Source organism: Cyclopterus lumpus, chromosome 10, assembly GCF_009769545.1.
Source record: "Cyclopterus lumpus isolate fCycLum1 chromosome 10, fCycLum1.pri, whole genome shotgun sequence".
NCBI lineage: Eukaryota > Metazoa > Chordata > Actinopteri > Perciformes > Cyclopteridae > Cyclopterus > Cyclopterus lumpus.
In genome coordinates this window covers 5,839,142-5,854,065 of record NC_046975.1, presented here as the reverse complement: position 1 = coordinate 5,854,065, position 14,924 = coordinate 5,839,142, and the positions used below count along the sequence as shown (strand labels likewise).

The following is a 14,924-nucleotide window of genomic DNA, read 5'->3' as shown; positions in this document are numbered from 1 at the left end:
TTGTACGTGACTTTGTTGTACGTGTCTTTGTTGTACGTGACTTTGCTGTACGTGACTTTGCTGTTCACTGTTCGCTGTACGTGACTTCGCTGTACGTGACTTCGCTGTACGTGACTTCGCTGTACGTGACTTCGCTGTACGTGACTTCGCTGTACGTGACTGGTATGTGTTCGGTGAATGAAACGTTATCCATGAGGAATGTTACTGCAGAGTAGACGCAAAGAACAGGACACTGCCGCTAACGTTAGCAGGAACTGTTAGCTTAGCTTCCAGGCTTGGTTTTTACCACAGAGGGTTGATGTTGTTATGGGGATTTTATTACAGTGTTGCCCATTGCCCCCGCTAACTAATGTAACCTAGTTAGTTTACATGCTCCTTGGCCTTGAGAATGACAGCTGGCTCCAACTGCAGGCTACGCAGAGAGCTAGTTAGCAGGGCACGCTAACGATCGCATTTTAGAGCAGTTTAACACAGTGTTTAATTTCCCAACAATTATAATTCCTTTAAAATAATATATATATATATATATATATATATATATATATATATATATATATATTTATCCTCCTCACTGTGATTTATAAACCATGCCCTGTAAAAGTAATGGGGGGACATTTAGAAAGCTGACTTATTTCATTTTTCTTTATTTTTTAAGGGGAAAAAGCCATAAAGTGCCTTTGGTTTGTCGCATTAACCACGGGGCCATTTCAGCTCCACGATTCATGGGACCGACTTGAGTTTTATTTCAGGAGAGGGGAAGAAGAAGGAGGCTTAAACATATGCAACTACTCTGAGAGAATGTAGCAGTTCAGTGGCTGCAGCACGCTGCTAATCCTGCGTTAACATGTGTCAATAAAACCGTTGCTATCGAACAGGAGGGATCTGGTCTGAAGACTGAAGTGACACCAGATGCCAACAACACAGTTTAAAAACACTCATTTAAGGTGTGCCCAAAGGAAAATATCAGTGCCAAACAATAAAAGCTGAACGGTCAAATAACAAATTAATACAAAGTGAGTTTTCTGCAGCTGGAAGTCTTCACTGCGTCAGGTCAGCCCCAAAGGGCCTATTTGCTTATAATACAAACTACAGAGTTGTTTCTTCTATGCAGTCCAAACAAACCAAAAGTTACTGCCGCCGCTGGAAACCCATGATCTAAAAAAACCTACAAGAACCATGAATACAGGTTCATTGCCAAATTATCGCTTCCTAAAAGTAATTGAAAGCCAAATAAAGCAACCGGCTGGACCGAGATCAATCCAACAAACAAGCTCATTAAAGGAGACGAACGGGGGGCGAGGAACAGCTGGGAGGACGGCAGGAAGACGACGCACCGTTCTCGCGTCCCACCAGATTACAGCGCCGTGACCTCTGTCACACACCATTACTAATGGCACCAACATGAGCACAAGAACCATTTTGCAACCACGACGAGGAGGGTGACATCATCTCCAGCCTTAAATCACTGACCTTTAACAAAACAAAGCAATAAAAGTGATTTGAGCTGGATTGTGTGTGTGTGTGTGGTAACAGAGTCTAAACTGCTGGAGCTCAACAACAAAACCTCCATCTGAGTTGAGCCTCCACACAGCCTCATTACTCTCTACATCAACATTGTATTAATGAGACCGTGAGTCAACAGGAAACCGTAGTGGGAGGACGAAGGCGTGTGCTTTCCACAGAAATATTTAGGCTGCTTTCAACCAACACCGAGAAGGGTTTGCTCTTTTTAAATGTTAACAGATTGCCTATGGAGTGACAATTCATAAACAATAAATTCTCTGAATCATTTCGTTGCACTTGATAACTACTCCGGTTGAGTGAGCTGTAAATTCAAGATAATCTGGTAATGATAATCTGTTGGTTCAAGGTAATCTGTCAGTTTGAAATAATGTGTTGGTTCAAGAGGATCTGTTAGTTCACACATTATCTTAACAGATCATCTTGAGCTTCTTGTTAGTTTAAGATCTGTTGAGCGTCTACAAACAAAGCCAGACCGTTGAATTGTTGATCCTCGACTACTACGTTGTTGAAGTGTCACAAATACTCGCAACTACTCAGGCAGTCTCTCCAAAAAGAGTGTCACCGCCATATTTGATGGATGTCAAAATTTAAAAAAAACATTTAAATGCAATTTCCCCCTCCTTTTCTCTTCTTGTCTCCGACGGACATAACTGGAAACACTCCCATGTTTTCAGGCTCGCTGAGTCTGTCTCTTCCCGTCTTTACATCTGTCTCGTCCCGCCTCACTATAACCGCCGCTGTCCATCACGGCTGGGCTTAGTTCACTGGAGCACAACGAAGAGACGACCAGGCTTTGGTGTTTGACTCCTGTTTGCGGTGCGGACCCCTGAACCAGATGGCACACTGTATGAATTATAATAAACATCGCAGCACTTTTACACAGATAGAAGTCTCTTTTTTCCGAGCTCGGTGAATACAAACGGTCTTTAATGGCTTTTGAGAAAGACACGTGACTCCTAGGGTGTGCGTGTGTGCATTTGTGCGTCTGTGTGTCTAACTGTGCGATCACGGTTAATGTCAAGGACTAAGAGATTGAGGGAATATGAAATTAAAAAATGAAAGATGAGTGAGAGCCGGAGAGCAAGTCTGTGGAGAGAGGACAGAAATCAGAGAGAAAAAATAGATACCAAAGAAAAATGAGAGGAAAAGAGAGATAGAGAGAGAGGAGAGAGAGGCGAGAGAGAGAGAGAGAGAGAGAGAGGGAGAGAGGAGAGAGAGAGAGAGAGGGAGAGAGGAGAGAGAGAGAGAGAGAGAGAGAGAGAGGGAGAGAGGAGAGAGAGAGGATATAGCTGAGGCAATTACTGAGGCAGAAATCCTTTCTCTCTGAAATTGCTGCTCAGCTAGATAGACGTCTACACACATGAACGCACCGGCTCTCTCTCTCTCTCACGCACACGCACACACACACACACACACACACGCACACGCACACGCACTCACACACACACACACACACACACACACACACACACACACACACACACACACAAAACATGATGTGAAACTCTTCTCCATTCTCCCCTCAGGCCACTCTCACGCCCGTGGTCTGATTCATGTTGACAAACTGTTGCTCAACACGAGACGGCACCGACGCCATGAAACACTCAGTGTGACTATCTCAAGGTGCAGCGGTTCCACCGTATCAGGACTACACCGGCAGCACGCAATGCGACTGTGCCTCAGCGGTTGAGCAGGGCCGTCCTTCAAGCGGAGGAGTATCGGCAGTTCAATCCCCGGCTTTGCTAGTCCATGTCGATGGCGAAGACACTTAAACCCCAAATTGCTCCTGCGGGCTGTCCCTGCGGTGCGTGAATGCTAGCTAGAGTCCTGATGGGCAGGTGGCACCCTGCATGGTAGCATTCAGGGTGTGCATGGCTGAATGGTGTGTGGTCGGAGGAATAGAAAAGTATTTTTACAAACTAACACAGACATTTGACACAGTAACAGGACTAAAACTATTTTTTTTTAAAGAAATCTCTTGGCGTTCAAACTGAGAGCTGTAAACATAAACAGTCATTCTGCATCATCAGCGATACTCACTTATTAAAACCTAACGTAGGTGTATATCTTTGAGCATCCGGAGTGCTACTGTGCTGTTGTCACGTTACCTTGCAACCCCCTTTTTCATGCCTCGCATTAGAATTAGTTTCTGGTGACCCCCCTAGACCACGCTGAACCCACGTTCATGTGTTTACAAGCCACAGACCGGGCTGCCACTATGGGGGAGGGGATGTGCAGCGGGACAGAGCGATCTGAACCCAATGTGGACACTGGAGACGCGTATCAATACCAGGTGGGGAATCGAATTAGATTAAATCATATCGAGATGCAATCTGGATGTTAGGTGGGGGGGGGGGGGTCTGTTTTAAGCACTTAAGCACTTCCTGATATATCGGATGAACCCTGCACTCTTGTTGGTGACGCGCATATGTGATACCATGGTTACTTCTGCCATTTGTATTGGTCGCATATAGTGCTAAAGATAACATATCTATTATCTACAACTAAACTAATGTAAGCTTTGCATTGTTGTTATTCTGTCTAATATAAAAAAAATACTTCTAATATAGACTATAATTGAACATATTTGTGTTATTTATATGTCTTTATGCCTTTTATGTATAGTCCATCCGAATAAATGTGTTTATTATGTATGTGTACCAATCCATATCCGTATGAATAATATCTGTGCGCCGTTTGTCATGAATGATTTGATCCCGGTCAGAGGTTGACCGTTGGTCCTGTAAATTGGCTGAATCAGGTTTGCCCTGGTCCAGCCCCTTGATATGCTGCTATAGGCTTATAGGCTGCTTGGGGACGTTTTAGGATACACTGAGCACCTATCTCCTCTTCTCTCTCTCCTTTACGTGTCTCCATTGCACATTACTAACTCTACTTCCTCCCCGGAGTCTTTGTGCCTTCCCGCCTCACAGGGTCCATTGGACCTGGCTGTGTCTGGACCTGGTCCTGGGTTCTTGGCCCTGCTTCCTGCATCCAGCCCCTGGCCTGGACCTGGCCTCCTTCCCAATGGCCCTGCCTCCTGCCTCAAAGGCCTGGCCTCATTGGTCCGGCCTCTTTCACGATGCCTCCTGCCATGGCCCTGCTGATGCCCACCCCCCCTCCTCTCTTCCTCCTTCTCTTCCATGGATTGTGGAGGTCTGGATCGTGGTCCATGCCAACTACTAATTATTCATACATTTCTGTCATATTCATCAAATGTGTTGTAAGTCTGTAACGTTGTTCATCTGGTCACATGACATCTCTTGCTTCTGTCCATCCGGGGAGAGGGATCCTCCTCTGTTGCTCTCCTGAAGGTTTCTTCCCTTTTTCTCTGTGAAGGGTTTTTTCTATTTTTTGGGAGTTTTTCTGATCCGATGTGAGGTCAAAGGTCAGATTGTAAAGCCCTCTGAGGCAAATTTGTAATTTGTGATTTTGGGCTACACGAAATAACCTGAATTGAATTGAATTGATCAGTAATGTTTGTCTTCCTCACAAAATAGGACTGGAATTCCCCACATCCCGAAAGTGCTTGCAAGCAAAGGGTTTTAACGGCCCGCTATGGACTGAAGACCATCAAGAGAAAGAGAGTGAGCACAAGTCTTCATTCTGCTTTACATAAGTTGTCCTGCATGAAACCATAATACATATTTCTTACATCTCTGATCCTCAGAAACATGTTGAATTCACCGTTGAGCTTTGAGACCTTGATTTCAAATGAATCAGTGATGAGCCGTCCTCTGATTGGTTGGTCCCTGGCATTGTAATCACTTCATTACACGTGAAGAATCAAATAAATCAGTGCTTATTACATCAATCTGTCACATTAGCTATAAAAACTGCATTACAAACACGGTTGTATTTGAACCCGCTCACAGGATTTTCCTTTTTATAGAATGCTGTCTTTTTCATGTTTCCAATCCACCAGAGTGTTTTGTTTCTTTTGTCCTGGAATTAAAAACCATTAAGAGGTAATTATAGTAAATGTGTTTGAGTCTGAAGAAATAGGCTCTCTCTACGTTAATGTGTGTGTGAGAGATGAATGACTCAGTGGAAGCATGTGGGATGACAAAATATGAATTAATAAAAGCATCCCTGAAGACATACAGTCTATTCCTATCCACAATAACATGGAAGATGGTTTGAGATTGGCAGGCAGAGAAGATGAAAGAGAAGAAAAGACGAGATGCAAAGAGAGAATGAGGATAATGAGCAAAGAGATAGAAAAGATTACGCAAAAGTCAAAGTCAAACAGAATCAAATCTAGCGCCGGATGAGTGTACATGCTTTCCCTTCGCTGTCCTCAGAGAGCCATTCAACTCACCCGCTCATATTTTCTCTTATTTTTTTTTAAATTTTAAGACTGTTTTTCTCAGGATGCTTTCTCACAGGGACGAGGCCAAAAATGTTGACTTTGCTGGCGAAATTACACAAAGTAACCGAAACGCCGTCCTCCAGAGGGAACGCGATGCGCCGCCACGGAGAGGGGGGGCGAGAATGTCTTTTTAAAAAGAAAGCTGTTGCTTTGCTGTCATGACAAAAATAAATAAAAAAATGTCAAAGTCAAAAACAAGAACTGTCCATCATCCAGTAGGCGCGATTGAAGTTTTGGAGGGGCGTGCGGTTCAGACCGAGGTCCAACAGGGTTTGGAAAATCTTCAAGGATTTTTTTTTTTTTTTCGTCCACAGGCTCCTCGTTTATTCAGTTTCATCTGCTCTATTTATCATCCATATTTCAGCTGTTTACAGAGCTGGAGTGACCGCCATCACTGGGATTACCAGCATGCTAGATAGATCATAAGCACTGCCCTCAGAGGACACTCTGTGTGTGTGTGTGTGTGTGTGTGTGTGTGTGTGTGTGATATATGCATGCTTGTGTACGAGTCAGCCTGCCTAATAAACTACAGTACACATAAAAAAGTAGGTCTCCCCCCCTTCACACACTTCCATCACGACACCTCACATAAAAAGAGCGCCTGGCTTCTACTCAAAGTCTCGTGGCGCTCCCGTAAACTGCACTCGTCCACCTCTTTTAATTCGAGTCGCTTTAGTGCGTCTCCCTCCCACTGGCCTCCAGCTACTACCCCATGGCTGATGACGCAAAGGGCTTGAATTCTCTGGCTGGCTCAGCGTCTCTCTATGTTGGGGGGCTGAGAGGCCATCGTCACGGTCCTGCTGCGTCATGTGACATGTTGACGGCAGTTCCGCCCCTCAGGGTGTTTCACACAACGTCCCGGGTTCTCCGATCATACCCCTCTATCTCTCTCGACCTACGTTTCCAGTCAGCCTCTCCATTCAGGAGACTTGTAACTTGGGCCTGGTGTTGTGCCAACTAGTTTACTGTGACACTTTTTAATGAAAGCCATCGTAGTTTAAATGAGTTAGAAAGACCCTGTTCCCGGGACGACTCTCCTGAAGCATTACTTTAACTGGTTGACTCATCCCTTCATCTTAGAGCAGCAGGTTCCTGTGATGCACATCCTTTAAAACTCTTCTAGGACCAAGCTGTCGCCGGAGACAGAAAGTTACATGGAAAAAATTATAATTAGCGTAACTCTTTGACCATTCACGCTATGTATGCGTACATTATGGTAATGATAAAAAAACAGTGGCGAGATTACCTGTGGGGGAGGGGTGGACGTGAACAGTGTTTGAGTGGCGTTTTCTTTGTAGATAATACTTTGGTGTTGTAAATAATAGCATTTGTATTGTTTCTGAGAGTTCCTAAACTCAAGGCCACTTTCCTGTCCCCACAAACAAAAAGAAGGACAGTGGGTAAAGAACCGACAGAAGGCAGTCTGGGACAGAAACAGTGTTTTCTCTGCCATAAAAGCTCCCTGGATGTGTGACGAGTGCAAGGTTGGGTTCTGTCTCCAGCTGGACAGGAACTGCTTCAGGGAGCTAAACGAATCTCTAAAACGCCTGGATATGGACACGTATAACAACCTGTAATATGGACACTGAAAGCTCCAGGAAAAAACACTTTGAGAAGATGTAAAATAGGTTACATTTCATTTTTGTAATCTCAAAAGTTTTCTTCATGTCCATTTACAATTATTTATTAGAAGAGAACCCTGATGAAAATTCACACATTCGCTCAAAACACACTGTTTTGAGCAATAATAATAATAATGCCGATTTTTAAAGTTATATTTCTCCTGAAAAAAAGAGCAAAAATAATTCACACAAAGGACATTTTCTGACACATTTATTGATGATAAAAACAGTGTTCATGGATGCCATCATCTGCTGTTGTCTTTACTAACTGCCTCCTGTCAGCCGAGGCCACGAAGGAGCCTCAGAGTTGCCACTCTAGCAAGGTAAGGTCACGTTATACTACGGTACACGCACACGCACACACACACACACACACACACACACACACCAGTTCTCCCTCTTCGTCTCTTTGCTCCCTCACTGTCGCCCCCCCCAAAACCCCTCCTCTCTCTCTCTCTCTCTCTATCGCTCTCTCTCTCTCTCTCACACCAAGCTGTGGAGAGGCAGATAAGGAGTTGATTTACCATCCAATTAAACGGCGTCATTGAAACATTGCTTCAAAAAAGCCTGTCGTTTTCACCCGGCGCTAATTGGCCTTCAACTAGCATGTGCATGTGTGAGGACTCTTGCTTTTTCTGCGCGTGTGTTTGTGTTGTGTGTGTGCGACGCTTTACTCAGGACCAGCTGATTCAGATTGTGGTCGCTCCCCACTTAGAAAAGGGGGTCATTTTAAGGTCAAACTAAGTGGGATGTGTGAATGTTTTTGTGTCTTCTGGGGAAGTATTGTAGCTTCATATTCTTCCTTTCTTTCCTTTTCATAACATTCAAACCGTCCAACTGAGCTAAGTTATACATTTTGGATTTGGAAGTTTCACTTATTCTGATTTTTTTTAGCACTGAATTACTGCAAATGAAAGGGGTCACTCACAGTCACAAAGAGCAGGGTTTTACAGCTACAACAAGAGCTATTAGTCTTATTTTAGCTACAAGCTACTGTTTTACAGCAGGTATGCTGGACAGCTTAGTCTTGCCTTGCACTGTTTTCAGCTAAAAAGCTTCAATAAACTCACTTTAAGCTGCTGCTTCTAGCAATAGATGGAAGACAGAAAGCTAGCAGCTAGCTAACAGCTACTAATAAGACATATATATATATATATTTCTCCAGAGTCAGTGACACCAAAAAAGCTGGATGGAGTGTTGATATGGAACTTACATTTGTCACATGGCAGACACGTTACTTTTATTTTTATTTACTTGCGTTGCTCTGAATCTGCAGGATGTAAAAAAAATAATTATAGTCCAGCTAACTTGTTAGCAATAACACAGTGATATCTCAGGGGTTGCATAACCAGAGTATTTGATATCCACACACACACACACACACACATATATAGTCTACCTTTCTCCGTCCATTTCTACCACTAGCACACATACGCACCCACACACACACACACACATAGAAAATAAGGTTTTTATAGAATTGTAATAAATCCATGGGAAAGCGGTCTCAAAACTCATTTATCAAACATTTAACAGTGACTTAGCCATTAAAGGGGGCGAGAGAGGGATAGAGGAGAATAGATTGAAGAAGAGGAGCTATGATCAATGCCAGTGGACCATATAATTGCACCAGGAGTGGTTTAGCTGAAAACATTAGCCTTGTTTTCTGATGGATCACATCCTGGAGCCGGCTAGCCAAGCTAAACACTTCAATCTGTATTAGAAGGGGACTCGGAGTCGTCCGTCTCTTGGAGCCGTGCCACTAGAATTAGGAAAGTTTTCTTCATGCATTGATCAGCCGATAGCTTGAATGCTATGTTGCTATTTTAAGAAGGAATATATGTCTTTCCTTAAAGTACTGGAAAGCTTGTCTTTGCTTTGGACTTCGTCTTATAAAGGTTAAAAGTCCAAATCTCCCTTTGAAACCAGCTTTGCGGTTGTCACGTCCAACCCGTCGCAGTTTCAACAGAAAGCGTTTTCTTCCCTTCTCCTCTCGGCCTCCGCACATCGATTCCCAGAGAGAACAAAGACACATACGGTCACATGTGTGAAAAGAACCACGGCACATCATCTCCTCAGCCAACAACAATAACTGACACCGACCTTCCATTGAATCAGTTTCTCTTCTTTTTTTCCACCTCCTGCACCATCCAGCGTGCCAAGACGAGAGCTTTGCAGCTCACACTCACCCCCATTACAGCGTCTTTCTCTGGCTGTACTTCACAGATACTTCCTCGGCTTTTCAGGACCCATTTGTCCCCGCCGTTCAACCCATTGTAGCTTCACTTTTCACATGTTTATCCGGTGACTCTGCTGTGTGTTTTTTTTCTGTGATTCATGGCGACTGAACCGTGTCTGGTCGAGTTGAAGGCCCAGCACGCCCACACAGGTGTTATTAATTATCACGGAGGATCAGACCTCTGTTCGAATTGAGCAGAGCATTGCTGCGAGTTATGTTCGTATTATGGTACCGCTCACCTTCTTAATAAGAGTGATGGAGGTGACATTTATCCTGCGCAGTTATCGTTCTATTGCTACCAACAGCACCTGCTGCATCCTACGAGCAGCAAGCTCCACAATTCATTTGTTGCCGTGCAAGAAATTAAATGTAAATGTGCCACTTGACTCATCGTTTGCTTCCTCCATTTTCATAACACCTAGGGATGGGTATCCTATAACACCAAGGGATGGGTATCCCATAACAACCAAGGGATGGGTATCCCATAACAACCAATGATAGGTATCCCATAAGAAACAAGGATGGGTAAGTTTTTCCTGATCCGATGTGAGGTCCTGGGACAGGGATGTCGTATGTGTGCAAATTCGTAATTTGTGATATTGGGCTATACAAAATAAACTGAACTGAATTGAATTGAATAGGTATCCCATAACACCCGGGGATGGGTATCCCATAACCAGAGATGGGTAACCTAACTTTATTTTTCTTGTCGGTAAACAAATAGTCTTTCCTGTTTTCCAATTTAGTTTTTTCTGTAATCTCTGCCGTCTAAAATATTCACGTTTCATAATTCAAGCATCTCTCTCCCCTCCATATTGTTGTTGTTGTTGTTGTTGTTACGGACATGTCTGAACTTGCAGCGACTAGCCAAGCCGACTCACCCGTGGACCTTTTGAAATTCCCCGTCTTCATGTCGACGTATAACGTGAGCCACGTAAATCTGCTTTATGACAAATGCAGCTACGGGCATACAGTATATAGCAATAAGAAAAAAATGTAATTGACTATCGAGATGAACAGTGGTGCTCGAGCCGCTTCTGCAGCAGCAGCCAAGTACGGCTCTGGATGACATCTGTATTATCCAACAAGGGGAGGGAGATTCTCCGCTGTGATTAATTGTGAACACAACACCTCCTCCATACACCGACGCACACTCGGTCTCTCTCCGTTCAGAGGCGGAGGAAACCCCCCCTTCATTAACATACACATGCACACACATACCTGTATTAATGGAGGGAGGAAGAAAGGGCTTTATATAGCCACACACACGCCACCTCCTTTTTTCTTTTTTTAAACTAGGGAATAAAAAGAGAATGACTGACAGGTGTGTGTTTGTGCTGGCTGTGTGTGTGGTCCGTCTGTGTGTGGTTCTCAGCGTGACGCCTGTGTACCAACTAAATAAGTGCCTCTTGAGGGGGGGGGGGGGGGAGACCGGCGGGTGGAAGGTGGAGGGGTCCTCGGGAGCACAATAGGGCATCAAATGTGTGTGTCCGTCTCTACATTCGCGTGTTTATCCACGGTCGCACACACACACTTACATGATTACCAGAGGACTGAATGGATCCTCTTTGTCCACAAAATCAATGGTGTCACTTCAAACAGATGTCTGACGGGACGTTTTATGTAGATTGGGACACACTTCTAAGACAGCGAGGGAACCTATGGGACACCGTTTGGGGGGGATGGGCCTGTATTGAAACAGCATGGTGGGTCTGGGCTCCACATGTCAATTGCGTTTTAGTCTGGACTAAACGATGACCCACGTTCTCTACTAGATTACGTAAGAAGTGAACTTAGTCGCCGTGGCGCCACCTGTTGGTTCGTGGACCGCCGTGATGAAGCCTCGAGGTTCGGTGATTTCGTCGTCGCCGTTCTTGACTTTTTACAACCAACTTATATATATTTGGAAAGCGGAGGAGTGACGTACAGACGCTGTATACAGCTCTGGTAGTGGCAGCGACCTGTCAATCACAGTAAGCCCGCCCTAAAGCATACGCTTTATGATCTATTTGACTCTAAATCAATCCTAATTTACTAAATGAACATCATGCTGTTTTGAAGAAGACTTGAAACTAGAGATTGAGACCATAAACTCATGTTTACAATGTTTACTGAGGGAATAAATCAAGATACTCATATACATACTGACTTCTTTTTGCTGGCTAGCAGAGATAATGCACACATAAATATATAAATAATATTTGTTTGCATTTTTGTATTATGCTTCTATGTTCCCTTACATTGCCATTGTTAGAACCCTGTTTTGGGTGGAGTATCCCTGTTCATTTCCGAATACCCTGATATAGAACCAACATCGCAACATAAACCCAAATAAATACAGGGATATCAAATCTAGGTCATATCGCCCACCCCAGGTCACACGTTGCTATATTGACTCCATTCTTTCCGCTGTCAGGTAGAAAGAAATATAAGACTCGGGCCAGCCAGCAGAGCCATGCTAGCACCATCCCAGGGGCCAGCGTGGGCCCCTCGGCATTCGGAGAGGCCCCGCTGCACTTAGAGGCCCCGCTGCACTTAGAGGCTCCGCTGCACCCAGAGGCCCCGCTGCACTTAGAGGCCCCGCTGCACCCAGAGGCCCCGCTGCACCCAGAGGCCCCGCTGCACCCAGAGGCCCCGCTGCACTTAGAGGCCCCGCTGCACCCAGAGGCCCCGCTGCACCCAGAGGCCCCGCTGCACTTAGAGGCCCCGCTGCACCCAGAGGCCCCGCTGCACCCAGAGGCCCCGCTGCACTTAGAGGCCCCGCTGCACCCAGAGGCCCCGCTGCACCCAGAGGCCCCGCTGCACCCAAAGGCCCCGCTGCACCCAGAGGCCCCGCTGCACCCAGAGGCCCCGCTGCACCCAAAGGCCCCGCTGCACCCAGAGGCCCCGCTGTACCCAGAGGCCCCGCTGCACCCAGAGCCCCCGCTGCACCCAAAGGCCCCGCTGCACCCAGAGGCCCCGCTGCACTTAGAGGCCTCGCTGCACTTAGAGGCCCCGCTGCACCCAGAGGCCCCGCTGCAGTGTTTCACACCGAGGCGGGGTGACAGGGGGGCAAAGCTTGTGATGCACAAAAACGCTGTGATGGTCCCCTGATCAGCTGATCAGAAAGGACACCGATGTGCGTCTCACTTCCCTTGAAGAAAGTCTTCTTCTTCTGCTTCTTCCGTTCACTTCCGTGTGCTCGAGATGTGCGATTGCTTCGACAGTGTGTACTCTAAGTGAACACTAACCCTCTCTCTGTATCTCCCTCCTTCACTCTTCTTCTATTACCTCCTGCCTCTTTCTCGCCTTCTCCCCCACTTCCCTTTTATTTCCTCTCTCGCTCATCCTCCCTTTTTCCTCTCCATGCAGTTAAGTCTAAATCGGGGGATTTGGGGGTCTTAAGAGCTGAGGTGTAAAACACCGGCTGGTTCTCTGTAAGCTCTTAAGAGGAGAACATAATCCAACACTGGCTCTTTTTTCTCAACTGCAGCTCTCCTCCCCCCTAATCACCCTATTAGCTGCCTCTCCTCTCCTTTCCCATCTTCTCTCCTCTTCTTTCCTCTAGCTCTCTCTCCTCTCCTCCCCTCTTCTCCTGTCCTCCCCTCCCCTCTTCTCCTCTCCTCTTTCCATTACTTCCGTCTTGTCTCATCTCATCTCTCTTCTCCATTTTTCTTCTCCCACTCCTCTCTTCTCTCCTTTCCTCCCCTCTTGTCCCCCTCCTCTCTTCTCCCTCATTCCCTCTCCCCTATTCTCTCCTGCCCTCTCTTTTCCCTCCTCTCATTTCACTCCTCTCCCCATTCTCTCCTCCCCTCTCCTCTCCTTTCCCTCCCCTCTCCCCATTCTCTCCTCCCCTTTCCTCTCCTTTCCCTTCCCTCTCCCCATTCTCTCCTCCCCTTTCCCTCCCCTCTCCCCATTCTCTCCTCCCCTCTCCTCTCCTTTCCCTTCCCTCTCCCCATTCTCTCCTCCCCTTCCCCCATTCTCTCCTCTCCTCCCCTCTCCTCTCCGTTCCCTCCCCTCTCCCCATTCTCTCCTCCCCTTTCCTCTCCTTTCCCTTCCCTCTCCCCATTCTCTCCTCCCCTTTCCCTCCCCTCTCCCCATTCTCTCCTCCCCTCTCCTCTCCTTTCCCTCCCCTCTCCCCATTCTCTCCTCCCCTCCTCTCATCACCTCTCCTCTTGTCCCCCCTCTCTTCTCCTCTAAATAATGTCAGGGGGCCAGACAGTTGTGATGATTTGGTACCTACAGTCTAATAATTCCTCACATCCACCTGTCATGGCTGTTTATTCCTGCGTTGGTCCATGTAACTGCAGCCGGCCCGTGTTCTGATCGCAGGGCGCCTTTCGGTCAATCAGCCAATCACGTGTCCTGTTCATTGACAATGAGCATTCACATAAATCTCAGGCTTTGGGACGACTTTCATCTCTCACCATCAGACTCCGGTAATATCACAACAATATATCAACAAAGAAATGTAAAAAACAATGCGAAAATAAATAAAAGATTGTCAGAGAGAGACCGAGGGAGCCATTTAATCGTCCATCTTCCGTGTAATCTCTCTGATGCATTCTCCCTCTCCCGAGAACTAAATCGCGGAACGGAAAAAACAAAAACAGGACACCTTGTTTCCTCTCAACTTTCCTCCCCTCTTTCCTATCTCTCCTCCCTCTCTGTCTTTCTGCGATGCTCTCTCGCCCGTCTATCTCATCTTCCCCCTCTCGCTCACACCCTTCTCACCCTCTCTCTCTCCTTTTTATATTCATAGGATTTTAAAATGTCTGTAATGGCCCTGGTAGATCAAAACACTCCTTCTCCCACTGTGTGTGTGTGTGTGTGTGTGTGTGTTTACGTCTATGTGTGTGTGTGTTTACGTCTGTGTGTGTGTGTGTGTGTGTGTTTGTGATTTGCATATCGTGGCTATGCTCTGATTGGCAAACTGGCAATGCAGAGCCCAGCGGGGCATTTTTTATTAAAAGGCCCTAACACACACACACACACACACACACACACACACACACACACACACACACACACACACACACACACAGACACACACACAGTTAGGAACAGCCACTGGCCTGTATCAGAACCTAATGAATAATACTAAAGAGCGAGCAGTAGGGGTTCACCGTGTATTGTTTTGTAACGCCAAGAGTAATAAAGATTTTTATTACCATATTTTTATGAGCGC

The 14,924-nt window shown here is 46.0% G+C and overlaps 1 protein-coding gene across 1 annotated transcript in view; it reads right to left on the bottom strand.

The window, feature by feature from the left end:
* aff2 (AF4/FMR2 family, member 2) overlaps positions 1-14,924 on the bottom strand; it is a 97,925-nt gene that overhangs the window by 60,667 nt on the left and 22,334 nt on the right.